This window comes from Equus asinus, chromosome 18 (genome assembly GCF_041296235.1).
Source record: "Equus asinus isolate D_3611 breed Donkey chromosome 18, EquAss-T2T_v2, whole genome shotgun sequence".
Lineage (NCBI taxonomy): Eukaryota > Metazoa > Chordata > Mammalia > Perissodactyla > Equidae > Equus > Equus asinus.
In genome coordinates, this window is record NC_091807.1 from 13,556,328 (window position 1) to 13,576,142 (window position 19,815).

At 37.9% G+C, this 19,815-nt stretch overlaps 1 pseudogene; it reads left to right on the top strand.

The window, feature by feature from the left end:
- The first annotated feature begins 8,446 nt into the window (after positions 1–8,446).
- On the top strand, positions 8,447–9,324 carry LOC106848011 (glyceraldehyde-3-phosphate dehydrogenase-like; annotated as a pseudogene).
- The last annotated feature ends 10,491 nt before the right edge of the window (positions 9,325–19,815 follow it).

Here is a 19,815-nt window from a genome sequence, read left to right on the forward strand (position 1 = left end):
AACTCCCCAAGGCCTTCCAATGAGTGCAAGCTTCTAATCCCCTGAATGTAACATTTCAAACCTACAAAATAGAAAGTGGCTGATGTTTTCCTGAACGAACCTTGACAGATATACCCACCCAAGTGGAAACACACAGACACACACATGCCCTATGCTCCAGCCAAACCAAAATTCTTGCCATTACCAAAATCCAATTCCTTGCTTTGAAACATGCTGCTCTCTCCACATGGCATGCCCTTTCCCTGACATTTCTGTCTGAAAATTTCTCATTCATCTTGAAATTCAAATATCACCTTCTAACTGAAGCCTTCCCTAATTCTCCCAATTACTGACACACTCTCCTTGGGGAGCCCATAATATCTTGTTCATACCTCTTACATGGTACTTATAATACTGTTTAGATGCCCTCACCTTGTCAAGAGGAATCATGTTTTATTATACTTTGTGGTCTCAGTTCCTAATGCAAAGACTGTCATATAGTAGGCATTCAGTAACATGTGTTAAAGGTTCCATTTTGAAATAAAATGTCTTTAATATAAATGAACATTTTCTTTACAGTATATTCTCAAAATTGGGAGAGTAAACCCGTGTGTTAAGAGGGCGTCTAAAGCTCATGGAAGCATCCCAGGAGCCCGTCTCTCCAGGACTCCGTGAACATGACTGGACAGCTAAGGAGGCAGCGGGGAGGAGCACACGTTATCCGGCCTCTCCCTGCCTTTGTCCCCCCAATATCTTCATCCCTCATAAATCTAGTTACTCCATATACTGGCATCGTAGAAAGCAGATTTTATCCCAATTCCTGACTCCGATACCCTCACACATTTCTCCTCCCAAAGACCTGCGGTAGAGGAAAGGGTTCCTCCACGTTGTCACATTCATGGTACTGTGTGGCTGACCCTCCCGCAGGAGATGCCCTGGTTGCCCACACAAGTGGCACCAACTGCTGTTGCAGTGCAGCCTGGGTGCAGTGGAACGTGCTCCCGCCACATTTGCAAGGCAGCAGCAGCACAGCCAGGAGAGGAGCCCCAGCTGCGACGTGAGTTTTCCCTCATTAACACTGGGTCAAAATGACTCTGCCATTTAAAATGGCTCCTCTTTAATTAAATTGCTGTCAGCTTCTGTGTCTCGCCCTATCCCAGGAATTTTCAATCTGCTACTTAAGGCAAAGACAGAGAAAAAAATGAATCTGAATAGCCATCTTGCTTGGGTTTTAATTTCCATGAGAAGCTTCATTCAGATCTCATACTATTAAACAAAAGTCACTTACAACCATGATTCAATGTATTCATTCAGCAAATATGGCGTTTATTGGGCACTGACTTGGCCGGGGTTGTCCCACTGATCAAACAAGGTAAGTGTGTTCCTTGCCCTCTTGGAGTTTACATTCTGGGGTTCTGTGGGAGGAGAGGAGAAAATAAATAAAAATAAATGTGCAATATGGTATAGAGCAGGTGCTATGAAGAAAAAACAGACCAGAGCCAAAGGCTAGGGAGGGCCAGCTGGGGGGGGGTGGGGGTAAATGGAACACACTCTTTCAGCTGGTATGGTCAAACAACTCCACCATGATGAGGAGCCTTCTGTGTCTAGATCCAAATAAAGCGAGGGAACAAACATGAAAGTATCTAAGGGAAGAGCATTCTAGGCAAAGAGAATAGGAAGGTCCTGGGGCAGCAGAGCCTGGAGTGTTCCCAGAACAGCAGGAGGGCCAATGTGGCTTAATCAGAGGGGTAGGAGATGAACTGGAGAGGCGGGCTGGGGCCAGAAAAGTTATGGACTTGCAACAGGAGTCGAGACCTCAGTCCAGGTCTAAATTACTATGACACCTGTGATAGGACTTTACTTAGAGCCACTCCCAATGTTCTTCTCTCTTCTTGAGGAATGGAAATAAATTAGCCAATCTAAAATGAGTAAAATCAAAAGAGTGATTCCTGGTGCCAATTGTTCTGTTATTTGTTATGCTATTTTCTAAAAGAAATTACCTTGTTAAAACGTCTCATTTATTTATACCCAGGGGACGTCACATACACTGAAGTTAAGTGGGTGTGTGCGCTTTTACAAAGTTGGGGGAAATTGCTCCTCAGTCCGAAAGTGGAGGAGAGTTTGCCAATGCCCTTGTGAAATCCTTTTAATTTCCTTGGAATGCAGTCATGCTTTTAGACCTTTTTGAGTAAACCTTCGAGACGATCTATTGTTTTACATATGAGAATTCTGACTTTTGCCAAAGTCTTCCAGGTCATTGGTGGCTGCACCAATCAGATTTCGGCAGCACCTCCGTATGTAGAGTGGGCTTTGGAGCCGGATACACCCAGGCTCATGATCCACTCACAATCTTTCTGCCATTCTGAGCCACCGTTTACCCAAATTGGTTGATATTAGAATAAAATGTAAACATCTAGCCTAGTGCCTAGCACATCACATGCATTTTAAACGAGTATTTCTGTCTCTTTAGTACCAGTTGTTTTTATTGCATGAAGCTGGTGAAAAGAACATTCCTGTCCTTCTCCTCTGTAGAATATTCCCCAAGGCCAGAGCAGATTTTGTTTCCTTCATTCACTTTCCCCTTTCTCTTACCACATCTCTTATAGGCTAAGTCAGTCTAAGAAGGGCCCTCCTTTCTCCCCAAACATAAGAACCTTTCAAACTGGAATGGGTCTCTGGTATAACTAGGAACTGTGCCACATCATATATATGACAAACAAATGGGTCCCAAACCTATCAGGCAGGACTTGAAGGACCCATTCTGGGCCCTTCTATTTCATCTCACAGACCCACGTGCTGCTATACTTTGATTTGAAAGATGTTTCTACACATGTAAATTCACTCTCATTGATGGGTCAGCCACTTAATCTCAAAATATGGCAGAAGAGTGCTATCTGGTTCCAGGATCCATGGTAGCAAGTTGTAACTTGAAGAAAGAAAATATACACTGGCACCTAGCAGGTATCTGCCTCTGGCTTCTTACGTAACAAGACCCTCTGTGACTTTTGGAGTTGCTTCAAATGTCTAAGGTCCCAAGGAAGCATCCTTGAACAAAAACAACCACCACAAACTTGCTGATGTAAGGGAGCATTCTTGGGGTTGTTATTACAGAATCTACAAAACGTTAGGATCTAAGGTAAACCCAGGACTTACCAACTGGCAATTTTCTTCATTTGCCAGTTGACAATCCATTGTCACCATTATATAAAAATGACCTTCCCTACACAGGATACAGACCTAGCTGCCTATGCTGTCATGAACTTCCCCAGGCAACTAGAGCCTCAGCACATGGCTTAGCTACATATTAACTTTTGGCATTGCTCCTAGGTCTGTTCTTGCCGTAAACTCATGTTATAAATCATTTTCAGTTTATTAAAATTCAAAATACATACATAAAAAATTAAGTATTAAAATCAGATGTAGACACTAAAAATTCCTTAACAATGTATAAGACCCATTTGCCCTCTCTCACAGCCTTTGGTGCTTTTTCCTTCTGAACAGGCATGCTTAGGAGGAATTTATTTGAAAGTCAGATTTCCTGGACTTCAAAGGACTCCAAATATTGGAGATGTTGAGGAATATATTTTCCTGCTTTTCCCAACTGAGTTCTAAGAAGCTGGAAGACTGGCTGGAGCTATATTGAAGAAAACAGGTCAGAGAAGAGAACGAGAAATCCACTGTGACATCATTGGGAAAAACGAAACTAACCCTTTTCACTGACTTGATCATCCTTTCCCTCTTCTTTGATCAGAGTTCTTCCCTTCTCCCCTGAGACTTCCATGTGCTTCTACCCTCCCTGTCTTCCAAAGCCCATGTCTAGGGTCACCTATAGATAGCCTGGCCACATTCCTCGCCTTCACCAATTGGACAGAGAATGGTTTTAAACGTTGCCGTGCACAGATTGGAGTTTTGATCTTTGCTGTTATATAGTAATCTATACTATATATTAATAGTAAACACTGTTATGGTAACCACTTCATCAATACTATCTTCATTAAAATTAGCGATAATTACCATTAATAGAAATTTTGTCATGCGAAAGAAACAGTCAACTGCAAGAAATATCCTAATTTGCTGAAAAATTCCCCACCTTCACCATGAAACATCTTATGCGAAATCCTCCCCCATGAAAAGGAGATAACATACATGTTAGAATAGACATGGTCATATCCAATGTGGACAATTATACCACTGACAGAAGTACTTAACTACACTTCAGGAGGAAGTTTTAGCAAATATTTCCCTAGAGTATTTGGTTCAGGAGAGAAGAATGAGATTTAAATCTGGATTCAAAAATATCTCCCTGGACACTTTACTTCCAATGGAAACATCTGAACATTAACAATCCACTTTCTTCTTTGGCTCTCCCTTTTACCAGACCCTCTTATTGTCTTATGCTTAACATTTATAGAGCCATATTTAGATAAAGCAAGAAAATGAATAAGGGATTAAAAACAAACTCATCTTTGCATGATACATACAATGAAATGTCCTAAATATCATTAATGACCAGGCTCCCATCTTTCCATGTCACACTTTTTTCTTGGATTTCTACTCTATCACATTTGATAAGGTAAGTATAAAATAATTACAGGAACATGGATACTCCAGGTATCCTGGAAGACAAAAAGTAGCACATTTGTGTTTTTTCCTAAGTGGAAAAAAATAGAAATAAAACAACCTAAAGTAGCAGTTTCCAAAGTGTGGACTCTGGACCGGTAGTAATAACATCACTAAGAACTTGTTAAAAATGCAAATTATCAAGGCTCCATCTCATAGATATTGAATCAGAAAACCAGTAGTACAGCCCAACAAGCTGCGTTTTAATAAGCTCTCCAGGTGATTCTGATGCATCCTGAAGTCTGAGAACCACTGACATAAAGGAAGTTTTTCTAATTAGTATCAGTGCATTATCTTTACCTGTGTTCACACCTCGATGTCTTTAAAGACTCTCATTTCTTGACCAAGGCCAAAATAATAGATGCTATGCAAGTAGCCCAGAGACAACTATGGAGTTGTACATCAGTACCAAAAAACTGAATTGAGTCTGGAATATATTAGATTATATGGCTAAAGGAACTCTGAAGATGTAATTAAGGTTACTAATCAACTGACTTTAAAAGAACAGATTATCCAGGTGGACCCAATCTAATCACATGGGCCCTTAAAATCAGAGCTCTTTCTCCAGCTGGGTAGCAGAAGGGGACATCCGGAGAGTCAAAATAGAAGGATTTGACCTGCTATTGCTGCCTTGAAAATGAAGGGGGCTGCGTGTCAAGGAAATAGGGACCTCAGTCCTACAACTGCAAGAAACTGGATTCTGAAAACCACCATAAAGCTTGGAAGCAGATGCACCTTGATTTCAGACTTGGTAGGGTGCTGAGCTGAGAGGACCTAGTTGAGACATACTGTGCCCAGATTCTGACTTCACAGACTATGAGATAATGAATGGGTGTTATTTTAAGCTGCTAAATTTGTGGTAATTTGTTATGGCAGCAACAGTAAACAAATACTGAATATTAACTTAAAATGCTGTTTCAGCCATCCCACGTTGTGCAATGAACTTGCTGCTTTTGACAGCAACAGAAGCAAGTGGCAATTTAACATTCAGAACATGAGGTCGCCACTAGTAAACTTCTGTAATATGCGGAATATCTGGGCTATCCCTTTGGCTTGCTAAAGGCAATCACGCCTTCAGCACATTTGTCTTAAGGGCACATTCACTTTCCTTGTAGGCTGGACAGCAGCATCTAATATTCATATATCAGTCTCTGGAAACTAGAAAGAGGTGCCTCTCTCTTTTCTTTTCTTTGTTCTCCTCCTTCAGAGGAATCTTTCTATGTGAAGGAAACTTAGCTCACAAGGTTCAGAGAAGAGCCACAACGTAGCCCCACTGCCATAACTTGGTGGAATTTAATCTGTGACATATTGTCAAATCTCAGCACATAAGAGAAAAGAGAGTCTTCAAATGAGAGTTTGCTTCAGCCATTTTTCACTTTGCAGACATTTAATTCTTTTTATTTAAGGGAAGCACAAACAGGGATTCTCATAAGTTTACCCACATGGTGGAGTCCCCAAGCCTTCGAAGACATCAGGCCAACAAGGAAATTTGGAGCAAAGGTGAGAGGTGGTATATTTGTTTGCTAGGGCTGCTATTAGAAAAAGTACCATGACTAGGTGGCTTAAATAACAGGCATTTATTTCCTCATGGTTCTGGAGGCGAGCAGTCCAAGATCAAGATGTTGGCAGGATTGGTATCTTCTGAAGGCTTTGCCTTTGGCTTATAGATAGCCGTCTTCTTCTGGTGTCTTCACCTCATCTTCTCTCTGTGTGTGTCTATGTCCTAACTCCTCTCTTATAAAGACATTAGTCATACTGGATTAGGGCTCGCCCCAATGACCTCATTTAACTTTAATTACTTCTTTAAAGACCCTGCCTCCAAATACAGTCATATTCTGTCATGCTGGGGATTAGGACTTCAACATATGAATTACGGGGCGGGGGCACAATTCAGCCCATGGCAGGTGGCATCCAGTTACTTACTTCAGGAGTGTAGCCTCATTTATTCATGGCTACCAGTGATCCTTCCAGACAGGGCATCAGAAACTTTGTCACTTTTGTGAAGGGGCTCTAGAAGAGGTTTACCTCTCATGTATGGCCAGAGAGGATACTAGGTATGTTTGTAAAACTTAGGTAATAGGAAGACACAGAGCTATGATAAAGCAAAGTCTATGGGGAGACCTGTTGCCTTTCTATTGCATTGTACGTTTGTATTGGTTTACAGCAGAAAGCTTCTCAAGAAACCATACGCATGCTGTTTATATCAGAGTTACTAGGAAATTCCATTAAATTAGAAAAACATTCGCATTTATCCATTTAACTGGTCCTCTCTCTTTCATGCTCTTCATCCTTCCTGAAGTATCCACATGATGGAAATAATTCAGTTTTCTTTAATTTCATGTATTTCCTTCACTGAACATAAAAGCTAATTAAAATAATCCTTGATATTTATTGCATCAATGTGGCAGACACTGCCCTGAGTGGTTTACATGCGTTATCTCATTAAACTGCTAATGACCCTATGAGAGAAATACTTACTGCTATCCCAATGTCAGAAAAGGCAACTGAGGTTTAGAGATTCAATATCTTGCCAAAAGTCACACAAGTAACTATCAAGGTCTGTTCAACTGCCTCTTTGATGGTGATTAGCTTCAGAATATAACAGGCAAAACTCCTATCACAGAATGAAGAAAAGTGGCATTATCATTCATGAGTTCCCATATATAATGAAAAAATATATTGGCTAGAGGTAACTCACTAATTGTATTGCTATATAACATAAGCTCTGGCCATCAAACTGTCATTACAAAGTTTGGGTGCTTCTGTGTGTGAAACATTTCATGGGCTTGTAGAGGTGGGAAACCTCTTTCTATTTCATACTGAATTATAAGATTCTCTATAAATAAAGCATTACATTCATATATCTAAAATGAAATTAATAATAGAATATAATCTTCAGACAAGTGACAAACTACTCCGGTACTCAGGTCAAAATCATTAACATAACGGCTATGACTACCTACTTCTGAGACAACACTAAAAAGGAATGGGAATTTTCAAGAGTGAAAAGAGGAACAGCAAGCATTCCCTTGGAGAAGACAAAGACACCTACATCAAAAGCAACGTAGGTTAGCAAAAGCAAACCTAGACCAATTCTTTCCCAGGAATGCAAACTAAGCTGTAGCTTACATTAATAAACTTCTTGCTAGAAAAAAAAAATTCAGTACTTGAATGACACTACAAATTCCTGTTGACCTATTTCAAGTAAACTATTACCACTTCCTAGTAATATTTTTACTTATCTAGCAATCTGTGGAGAGCAGCTGTTCTCTTTTCTTGTCAAGCCTTGAACTGAAACAACGGCCTCTGCAAATTCAGAGCCATGACCAGGACTCCAGCTTCACTGAGAGCCTGGACATCTGCTTGGAAATGCCTCAACATCTATCCTCATCCCAAAAAGTGGAGAGGGACATTGCCCTCTGCTGGTTAAAATTCTGGGCCACAGCATATATATCCCTCAAAAAGGTGAAATAAAGATTCCAGATAAACATGTGCTGCAAAAATTTTCCACCAGCAGCACTGCGCTATAAGAAATGTTAAAGGAAATTTTTTGGCCACAGTAAAATTATATCAGATGGAGACCTGAGTCTACACAAAGGAATGAAGAGCACCAAAAATGGTAAATATGAGTAAATACAAAAAAAAATTGTCCTCATTTTTAAGTTACTTAGAAGATAATTGAGCCTCTGTTCCTCCCTGTTCCACAGAAAGCCACATATTGTCCTGTGGGGCCAGCCGCATCCCTGAGATAAGATGGTCACGGTCAGAGTAAACAGATTTGTCCGTATGGGTGAGGGATGCCGGAGGTGTTTTTAACTGCAACAAAGAGGAGACTGTCATCATCAATGACCTGTTCACTGCATAACCTACATGGTCTACATGTTCCTGTATTATTTCATACATGGCAACATCAGTAGCACAGTCAAGGCTGAGAAAGAGAAGCTTGTCAGAAATGGGAAGGCCATCTCTATCTTCCAGAAGCAAGATGCCGCCTACATCAAATGGGATGATGCTGGTGCTGAATATGTTGTGGAGTTCATTGGGCCTGGAGTTCACTCGAAGGGTGGAGCCAAAAGTGTCATCATCTCTGCCCCTTCTATTGATGCCTGCATATTTGTGATGCTCCCATCTTCAACTCAGTCTCCATCCTAGACTCCCTGAACCATGAGAAGTATGACAACTTTCTCAAGCTTATCAGCAATGCCTCTTGCACCACAACTAATTTGCCTCCTGGACAAAAGTCATCCAGGATAATTTTGGCATTATGAAGGGAGCACAGTCTATGTCATCACTGACACTCAGTCTGTGGATATGGGAAACTGACATGACAGTGTATGGCTGTGCATCTACTAGAGCTGCCAAGGTTGTGGGCAAGGTCATCCCTGAGTTGAATGAGAAGTTCACTGGCATGACTTTATGTGTCCCCACCCTCAAGGTGTTTCATTAGGATCTGACCTACTGTCTGGAGAAACTGCCAAGTACAATGACATCAAAAAGGTGGTGAAGCAGATGTCAGAGGTCCCTTTCAAGGGTATCCTGGGCTACAGTGAAAATGAAGATGTCTCCTATGACTTTAACAATGATACCTACTCTTCTACTTTTGATGCTGGGGCTGGAACTGACCTCAACGACCACTTTGTCAAACTCATTTCCTGATATGACAATGAATTTGATTACAGAAACAGGGTGGTGTGCCCTATGGTCCACAAGGCCTCCAAAGAGTAAGGATGCCCTGGACTACCAGTCCCAGCAACAGCAAGAGAGGAAGAGAGAGGTCTCCAGCTGCTGGGGAGTCCTTGCCCCAACTCAATCTCCTAACACACCGAGAATCTCCCGTCCTCAACACAGTGTCCATCCCAGGCTCCCTAAAGAAGAGGAGTGGCTTAGAGAGTGCTACATTGTCACATTCCATCAATAGAGTATGCTGTACTCCACAAAAAAGACACTTGACTGTTTAAGACAAAAATAAAAACAATATGCTGCGGTTTATAAATGTATGGTGGAGTTTGTAAATGTATGACAAATAGCACAAAGAACAGGAGGGAAGAATAGCAGTATACTGTCATAAAGTAGAGAAGAGATACAATACTATTTGAAAGTAAACTGTGATAACTTAAATATGCATATATAAATCCTAGACATAAAGCAATCACTAAAAAAAATAGAGGTATAGATAATAAATTGAGTGGAGATAAAATGATATTCAAAAATACTCAACCAAAAAGATAACAGAAGAGGAAGAAAAAACAATAACAACAAAAACCCTGAAACAAATAAAAAACATAGAACAAGATCATAGATTTAACCCAATCACACTAATAGTTACAATAAAGGCAAGTAGGCAGATTGGACTCTAAAATAAAAACCAGTAAGAATCATATTTTAAATGTAAAACACAGTTAGGTTCAAATAAAAAGATGAGGGAAAAGATATTATGCAATCATTAAATATAAGAGAGTTGGAGAAACTATTTTAATATCAGACAAAGCAGACTTCAGAGCAAGGAATATCATTAGGGAGAAAAGGGACCTTTTGTGATGATAAAGGGGCCGATCATGAGCAATACATAACAACTTTAAATAAACATGCACCCAAGAACAGAACTCCAAAAAAACAGTATGCAAAAATTAGTAGGTTGAAAAGAGAAACAAAAAATCTGTAATTACAATTGGTTTCAAAATTTACCTCTCAGTAATTCCTAGAACAACCGGGCAGAAGATCAGTAAAGATACAGGAGACTTGAACAGCATCCTCAACGAACTGGACCTCATGGATAGTTATCACACACTCTAGCCAACAACAGCAGAATATACATTGGCCCTGAAAAAGTGACCTTAGACCAAGTGGACCTGAGACACAAAGTAAGTCTCAACAATTTTCTTAATAGACAGTTTCAAAACTTATACTCAGTAATAATAGCTAACTTTATTTTTTTTTTCACTGAGGAATAGTTGCTCTGAGCTAACATCTATTGCCAATCTTTCTCTTTTTTCACTTGAGCAAGATTAGCCCTGAGCTAACATCTGTGCCAATCTTCCTTTATTTTGTATGTGTGTTAGCACCACAACATGGCTGATGAGTGGTGTAGGTCCACATCCGGGATCCAAACCCACAAACCCAGGCAACAAAGCAGAGCGTGCCGAACTTAACCACTACACCATGGGGCTGGCTCCTAGCTAACATTTTTTATTAAGATGAATATACATAACATAAAATTTACCATTTTAACCATTTTCAGCATACAATTCAGTGGCTTTAAGTACATTCATATTATTCAAATTTTAAAGTATTAAATCAAAATATGTTCTCTGACTACAATAGATTTAAATAAGACATCAATAACAAAAGATATCCATAAAGTCCCCCAATATGGGGAAATTAAACAAAATAATTCTAAATGAGCCACAGGTCAAGGAAGAAGTCACAAGGGAATTTATAAAATATTTTGAACTAAAAGAAAATGAAAGCATAACTTATCAAAACCTTAGTTGCAGCTAAAGCAGTGCTTAGAGGGGAATCAATTTATAGCTTTAAATGCTTATATAAGAAAAGAAGAAAGATCTAATATCCATGATCAGAGCTTCAGTCCTAAGAATCTAGTAAAGAAGAGAAAATTAAACCCAAAGAGGTAGAAAGAAGAAAAAATAAAGTTAAAACTGAAAATCAGTAACACAGAAAATAGACCAACAATAGAGGAAATCAACAAGAGCAAATGCTGGATCTTTGCAAAGATCAGTTAAACTGATCTAGCTAGGCCAATCAAGAATAGCGAAAAGATAAATTACAGTTTTTTGTAAATTAAAGAAGGACTATCGCTGCAGAGGCTATCAACGTTAAATGGGAATTAAAAGGGAATATTATGAACAACGTTATGCCAATAAATTTGACAACATTAATGAAATGAGAAAACTATTTGAAAGATGCAAATTACCAAAACTGATTCAAAAAGAAATAATAAAATTGAGTATGCTTATTTAGAGAAATAGAGTTTGTAATTTAAAATCTTCCCACAAAGAGACTTTCAGTCCCAGAAAAATCCTGAAGAAAATACAAGCAAATCAAACCCAGCAATGTTAAAATACGCCATAACCAAGGACAAGTCATCCAAGAAAGTATGGTTGATTAAACATTCAAACATAAATATAATGTAGCAAGAGAAAAAGCATATAATCACCTGAAGAGATGCAGAAAAAGTATTTGACAAAATCCAATACCCATACGTGATTTAAAAAAAAATTCAGCCAACTAGGAATAGCAGGGAATTTACTCAACTCAATAAAGAGATTCTGAAAAATCTACAGAAATCATCACATTTAAAGGAAAAAACTAAATGGGTTCCCCATGAGACTAGAACAAGGCAAGAATGTCCTCACCACTTCAATTCGCTGTTGTACCATAAGCTCTAGTAAGTACAATAACTTAAGACATATAGCTATTTGCACATAACATAATCATCTATGCAGAAAGTCCTAAAAAGCTAATAAATGAATTTAACAAGAATTGAGGATGCAAGGCCAATATATCTAAATCAACTCTATTTCTGTATGCTAGCAATGAACTGGAAAATTTTTTGAAACATTTATACAAGTACACCATCCAAAAATATGAAATACTGAGGGAAAAATCTGCCAAAAGATAAGTTAAGACCTGTATACTGAAAATAAAACATTGCTCAGAGAAATTAAAGAAGACTTCAAAAAAGGCAGATATAAGCTATGTTGGTTGAATCCAAGACTCAAGATTGTTAAAGTGTCGGTTCTACCCAAACTGATCCACAGACTCAGCAAATCCCAGTCAAAATCCCAGAAGCCTTAGCTGCAGATATTGACAAGATAATCTGAAAATTTTTATAGAAATGGAGAGAAATTAGAATGCCCAAATAAGTTTGGAAAACAAAGATGGAAGTTAGAAGACTAAATCTACAGTAATCAAGAAAACATAATACCATAGTAAAAAGATATATATGTATCAATGGAATAGAATATAAAACTCATATATAGACTCTTACATACATTGTTAATTGATTTTCAATATAGATGACAGGGTGATTAAATGGGGCATAGAAAGTCTTTTCAACAAATTGTGCTGAAACAACTAAATATCCCCATGGAAACAATTGAAATTCAACTATCACCTGACACCATTCACAAACAAAAACTCAAATTTGTTAATCATTCCAACTGTGAAATTTCTAGATTAAAAAAAGCACAAATCGTTGCAAGCTTGGAGAGGGCAAAGATTTCGTGATAGGACACAAGCATGAACTACAATAAAATGTTGATAAATGTAGATATATTGACTTCATTAAAAACAAAAACTTCCTCTCTTCAATAAAAGCTGTTAAGAAATGAAAGGACAAGATTAGGTAATACATATATCTGACAAAAAACTTTTATGCAGAATATATAAAGAGTTCTTAAACTTAAAAATAAGAACACATACATACCCACACAATTTAAAATGCCCAAAAGGTCTGAACAGACACGCTACAAAGGAAGATATACAAATGGCCAATAAGCACAGGAAAAAATGTTCAGTATGAAATCAGACTGCACAGGCTAACTAGAATGGCTAAATTAAAACGACAAACCAAGTGATAAAAACGATGCAGAGCAACTGGAACTCTCCTACACTGCTGGTAGGAACATAAAATAGTACAAATACTTTGGAAAAGAGTTTGAGAGCTTCTTAAAAAGTTGAAGATATACCTATCAGGGTGACCCAGAAATTCCACTCTTAGGTATTAATCTAACAGAAATGAAAACATATGTCCACAAAAATTTGTTCCTGAATGTTCATAAGCAGCTTTATTCTCACAGGTTCCAAAAACTGGAAACAACCAAAGTGTCCAATCATAGGTAAATAAACAGATTGTGGTATATCCAGTAACTGGAATGTAAGTCTGCAACAAGAACAACAAAATAAACTATGGATGCAGCAACAACATAGCTGAATCTCAAAAATATGAAGATGAGCAAAAAATAAACACACAAGATTACATACATTCTAACTCCATCTATATGAAATTCTAGACAAGGAAAAGCTATTTTACTGTGAGAAATAAGTCACCGGTTTCCTGGGGCCAGGATAGGAAGAACCAAATGGAAGGAATATATGGGTACTTTTTACGGAGTGAAGGGGGTATTCTATGTCTTGATTTCGGTGGTATGTATAAGTTACACATTCGTTAAAACTCATCGTACTGTGCGCTTAAAATGGGTGCATTGTATCATAGGTATGCTTCAATAAAACAGAAAGGGAAAAACACAAACCTGGAGGCCTTTCTCCAATCTATGTGATCCTCTAATTCCCTCTTCTTGGTTCAATTCCCAAAAAACTCCTACTCTTTCCTCACATGTCCTGGTATGTGCCCTTTGACCTTATTACCTGGAGAAGTTACTCCTGCCTCTAACCTGCGATCTTCTTGTTACCAACAATACCCATGGCCCTAGATCTTTACGGAAAGTGGGATATAGACTTCTCAACTTTGCTCTCACTAATTCCTGAAATACACTCAGAGATACTTCTTGTTTTCCCATTTTTACTAAACCTAACTATAGGGAAAGAGAAGTAGATGATGATAACCAAGAATGGAGAAAATTATATAGTTACCAAATTTTTGACAGAATACTAGAATAGCCTATGCATTCTAAGGTCTACCTTCAATGATCTAATAAGCAAGATGCTAAATATTTGCCTGTGGAATCAGTCTACAAAACTAAGAGTGCCCTAGATGTTAGAACAAGTTACTAGAGCTTAGTCTTTCTGTGATATGTGGTATGTTCTGCTATATCTGGTAAATTCTTGTTCCCTCCAATACCAAGAAGTGGTAAAGATTTTACATCACTTTAGATTAAGACATACTTGATGTTAAACATCCATTCTATCACTTATGTCTATGACCCTGAGGCAAACAGCTTCAGATGTAAAATGGCTGGGCTGCCTCCTTAGAGGAGAGCAAGATCACCTTTCACAGCTGCTAGGATTTCAGATTGTCCATTATGTCCTTCCTGTCATCTCCTACCCTTTTATCCATTGCAGGTTTCCATGTCTTCACACTGGCATCATATTATAGAGAAGCATGCAACTAGGCAGTAGGTTTAGAACTGATAAATAGGAAGTAAGGAAGAAAAAGTTTCTAAACAGATAAGTAAATAATGAAAGCAAATTTTAATAAGATTACTTTGCCAGAGATCAGAATTCTCCAAAAATCACTCAATTTGATAAGGCTCTTAAGTAATTACTTATTTTCATATTATGTTTTTTAGAAAAGGGGAAAGATAGAAGAAAAACAGAAAGAGTCAAATATACTACTTATCACTGCCACATATACCTTTCTGAAGAATAACATAGTCATATAGGCCCCTACTTGAAAATCTTCGGTGCTTTCCCATTTCCTAGAAATCAAAGCCTGAACTCAAGTGTCTGACATTCAAGGTTTTTCACACTCTCACCTGAGCCTATTTTCCTCAATGTGCCTCATGCTCCATTAAAATCAAAAAGTTCACTGTTTCTCGTAAACATCTCCTGCTTTTCCATTTCTGACCTTTTGCTCGTGGATCTGATCTTCTGCAGTGTCTTTTCCTCCACCAATCAAATAATGCAAATCTTTCCTGTCTTCAAGGTCTAATTCAAATGTCTCTTCCTCCATCAATCTGACTTCCCACCACCTCCCGACATCAGAACTCTGTACTCTTTCCTCAGAATTCCCACAACCCTTTGTACAGTTCCTGCTCTAAAATCCAAGAATCTGCCTCTTCCTGTTAATATCTTCCTAGTTCTCATGGGAATAATAATTGATGAATGAATGAATGAAGATCCCATGGTTCTTCTAAAAAAGCACTTTACTGAGAACTTTCTTAAGTCAAACCCTTATAAATAGGTTAACACGTACCACAATTCTTTTTTTTGAACTTCAGCTGCTCGCCACCATCTAGCCTGTTGGTCCTCTTTTATAGAGAGGTAGAAAACACACGCCCTTATAGATATTCTTCACAGTCGAATGCGTGTTCCTTACTGTTCCTTATCACCTTCAAATGTGTGAAACGATGGATGGTTCCAGTAGTGTTTCTTTAAAGGGGATGCAAGGGGAGAGTCTGTTCTATGGTTGGCAGCCACAACATGTGTTTACACGGTCCATCACAGGACAAAACCACTTCACAGTGTATATGCTGTATTAATCAGGTTTGGTAACACAAACAAACAATCCTGAAATGTAAATAGTTTGCAACAATAAACATGCATTTCTTACTCACTGGTCTGAGGGTTGCTGCAACTCTGCCCAGCTCTGCTGTATAAATCTTCCTATTCTGGGACTCAGACTAATGGAGAGCTATATCTGCTATCATACAAATAAAAACACACAGCCAGGCTTAACAATGACATAGAAAGTATATTCTGCCTGGTGGAAGGCACTGGTGGTCACATGGCAAAAGGAATGGATGTATACCATCTGGGGAAGGAGCACATAGTTGGGAACAATAATAAAATCCACCACATATGGTTGACTAAGCTGAAAGAGTAGCCCCATTCTTCAGAGCCGGGCTATGCTCTCTCCTGCCACCCTTTTCAAGCCATCTACATACAGGTTAAGGCAGTAGAAAAAGCAACCATCAGTCCCTTGATATATCTGCATAAGCACTTTAGTTCAACTCCAAACTGTAGACCAAATACATATGGAAAGAGAGAATAAGGCAGTTTCTGGAAAGATACCTTGGGATTGTGGCTTGCCTGCCACTTCAACAGATGCCCAGAATCAATTACACAGCAAGAACTGAAGCTTGGATGACAAAAAATATATATATATATATATATATATATGTAAATATATATATGGTTGAATCAGGAGAAAAGCCTAAATACTCTTTCATTCATCTGTTATGACTGAAAAATATACAGAGTGTAAGTGAAACAAAATTCCTCCAGCCAGTGAAGTGTGATCACTTCGATAAGCCACTGATTGATATGTTAAACTTATTATTCTCACCAAGTCTTCAAATCTTATTATACATGTCAACTGGTCACAGAGATAACCTATCTGTGACCTTTTTTAAACAGTCTGTTGGAAACGATCCCAGTTTTAGCCAATTCCTCTTTTGTTCACAACAGCAAGCAAAGGAGTCCTAAATTGCGAAAGAACTCTTTTAAAGCCTAGCCTTGGATGCAGATGAATAGCTTTGTAAGGGGAACTCTAGAGGTAAAATGGCATAAAAGGAATTCTAGTACCTTATGTAAATATTCTCAATAAGGGCTCCTTCCGATTTGTTTTATAGAGTGATTCAGAACCTTGAAGGCGTGGCCAGACAGGCTAAAAGCTCTATGGAGAAAGCCATGGGAAAAAATGAGCAAATGTCTGCTTAGACCAGGGCCCTCTGCCCTTTATACTAAATCAGTAAGATAAGAACTTTACTGAGCTTGCAGCTTAGTGTCAAAGAAATCACCATCCGAGGCAGGGGATATAGCCCCAAGAGTCTTAGGAATAAGGTAAGATAGCACTCTCTCTTTGTTAGAAATTAAGAACCGCTTTCCCTCTATGGCAGCCAATCCCCAAAGTGGCTCCCAATGACTCCTGCCTCCTGTTATTCACACCCCTGTAAAGTTCCCTCCCACTTCATACCAGAGTTGGTGTGTATGACCAACAGAGTAACAGAAGTGATAGTGTGTCATTTCCAAGATTAGGTTATAAAACCCTATGGCTTCTGTCTTGGGCTCTCTCGCTTTTGAGTCACTCACTCTAGAGAAAGCCAGCTTCTATGTTGTGAGCTGCCCTACAGAGAGGTCAATATGACAGAGAACTGAGAGGCCTCTGACTAACAGCCAGGAAGGAGACGAGGCCCTCAATGCAACAGCCTGGGAGGAACTGAGGCCTGCCAAGAACCATGTGAGTGAGATCAGAAGCAGACTCGACTCTAGTCAAGAGACCGCAGCCCTGGCCAACAGCTTGACTGCAACTGCATGAGAGACCTTAAGCCAGAACTACCCAGCTAAACTATCCCAGATTCTGATTCACCAAATCTGTGAAATAATAAATATTTGTTGTTTTAAACTGCTAAGTTTTGGAGTAATTGTTACGTAGCAATAGATATTTAATATACCCTTACTGTTAAAGTTGTGTCCGTTGGATCTTATTCTTCAAAGGACAAAGGAAAAAAATGACATTTTTTACTTTGTTTTTTACTTATTTCTAATTATCCTTTAGCATTAAATTAATATCAATATTTTATCATGTATACCCCTCTAATTTCTAAAAGCACTAGAAATCTTAAATTAGATATACATACATTAGAATATAAGGGTCAATATCTATCAATATAAAATTTCCCTTTGTACAGCGAGAGGTTAAAATTTTATTCCTTGTGATATATAATTCACTATGCTGGCAAAGAATAATATAATATGAAATGGTAAGATTGTGTTCCCATTGCTTCTGTTAGATTAACACAACAGGCACCAAACTTTTCCAATTTTTAATAATTGTAATACAGGAAAATCTAGTGTAATATTTATATCATCACCATATGTTATTTGTCAGCATTATTTCAATACTAATCACGTTGGTAACCTTCTAAAGCAAAAAGTTCTTATTAAACACATTTCATTGAGAGATCCTTATATAAAAGACAAAAAAAATAGTTTGAAAGTAAGATAGAAAATAAATGGCAAATGAATATTTTTAGTTGTTAAGACAGTCTAAAATTTCAGTTATGGCTTTAGTAAAATCCAACCTGGATGTTACTAATATTTGAAAATTAAGCCTTATGTATATAGTACAATCTCGTTTGAACGTATTTTTCTTCTGGCTATACTGACTTGATTAGCCAACTGTCAGATTTTATCAAATTGTTTGGCTAGCAGTAAAATAAAAGCTAACGTATACTGGATATTTAAAATATACCAAGTTTGTGCACATGACACACTTAAGCAAAGGTTTTATTATTATAAACTGGAGGAAGCTGAAGCTTTTAAAGTTATAACTAAATTGTCCATGGTTCTACTGTTAGCAAGTGGCAGAGGATTTATACCCAAATTGTCTTGTTCTAGAAGCCCTAGTTTTACCACTGCAATGTACTGGGGTCTTCTACCATATGCCTGAGAATCTGCTTCTCCATTCTTCTTTAATCATTCTTTCCTCTAAACTCCAACAGAATTAAATACAGTCTTTGCAGATAACATAGAACTTAAAATAATCCTGCTGTTGATAGCTTCACATATTGAATCCTTAATATGTTCATAATACTTAACATTTGATTTACAAGTATTTATTCAGTTAATCCTCACAATGATTATGATAAAATGCATAAGTCATAATAATAATGCCCATTTTACAGAGGTGGAAAATGAGGTACAGCCATCTTTTATTATTTAGTGTAGAAAGAAAGAAAAGGTTAAAAACATAAAAACCTGTGATTGAGCCCCAACTCTGCCATAAAGTCTTATCATATCTATGAATAGCTAAAATAACATAAAATTGCCTTGTTTATAAAGTCAGGTGGTTGAACAAGATAATTTTTTTCATTTTACTAGCCCATACAAATACGTCTTATCTAATTGTAAGCATCTTGAAACCTAGAGCTCTATTTCACATATCTATTTTCTCATGACCTGCAAACGCAGAAGCAGCTCAACTAATACTGCAGAGTGGCCATGGACCCTAACTTAAAAGGGACAAAAACGCTAGCCTCCATATTAGAAGCTTGTATCAATCACGTGTCCTTTTCTGATGTTCTTGAACACGTGGACGTCTGCGACGATATCCAATTCCTATGAACAATATTTCTGTCACCATAGTAATTCACCTTCTTCACTGATTTATTGCTATATATAATATTAAGGTCTAAGAAATTTATTAAAAGTCTGTATGCTACTTAAGCAAGATTTTGGTTCCTAGGTACTTCATGATTTTCATAATTATTTCTCTAATTTTGTGCCAAAATCTGTTTTTTAAAAAACTGCCAAATTCTGGCTTCCAGGACAATCTATTATCTGACAGTTTATTAGACCAGTTGATTAAGTGCTTTCTTAAACATCAAATAAACAATGTCATAAAATAAACTGCCGGTGTCAATCTGCCATATAATCTTGCCATAACAGTTAAGGGTAATCAGGAAGAAGCCCATCCTGCTAAATACTAACAGTTTTAGCACAACAAAGAATAGATTACTAGATACATGACACGAGCATGAATCTATATAATAGTCATTGAATATCTGGCAAGAG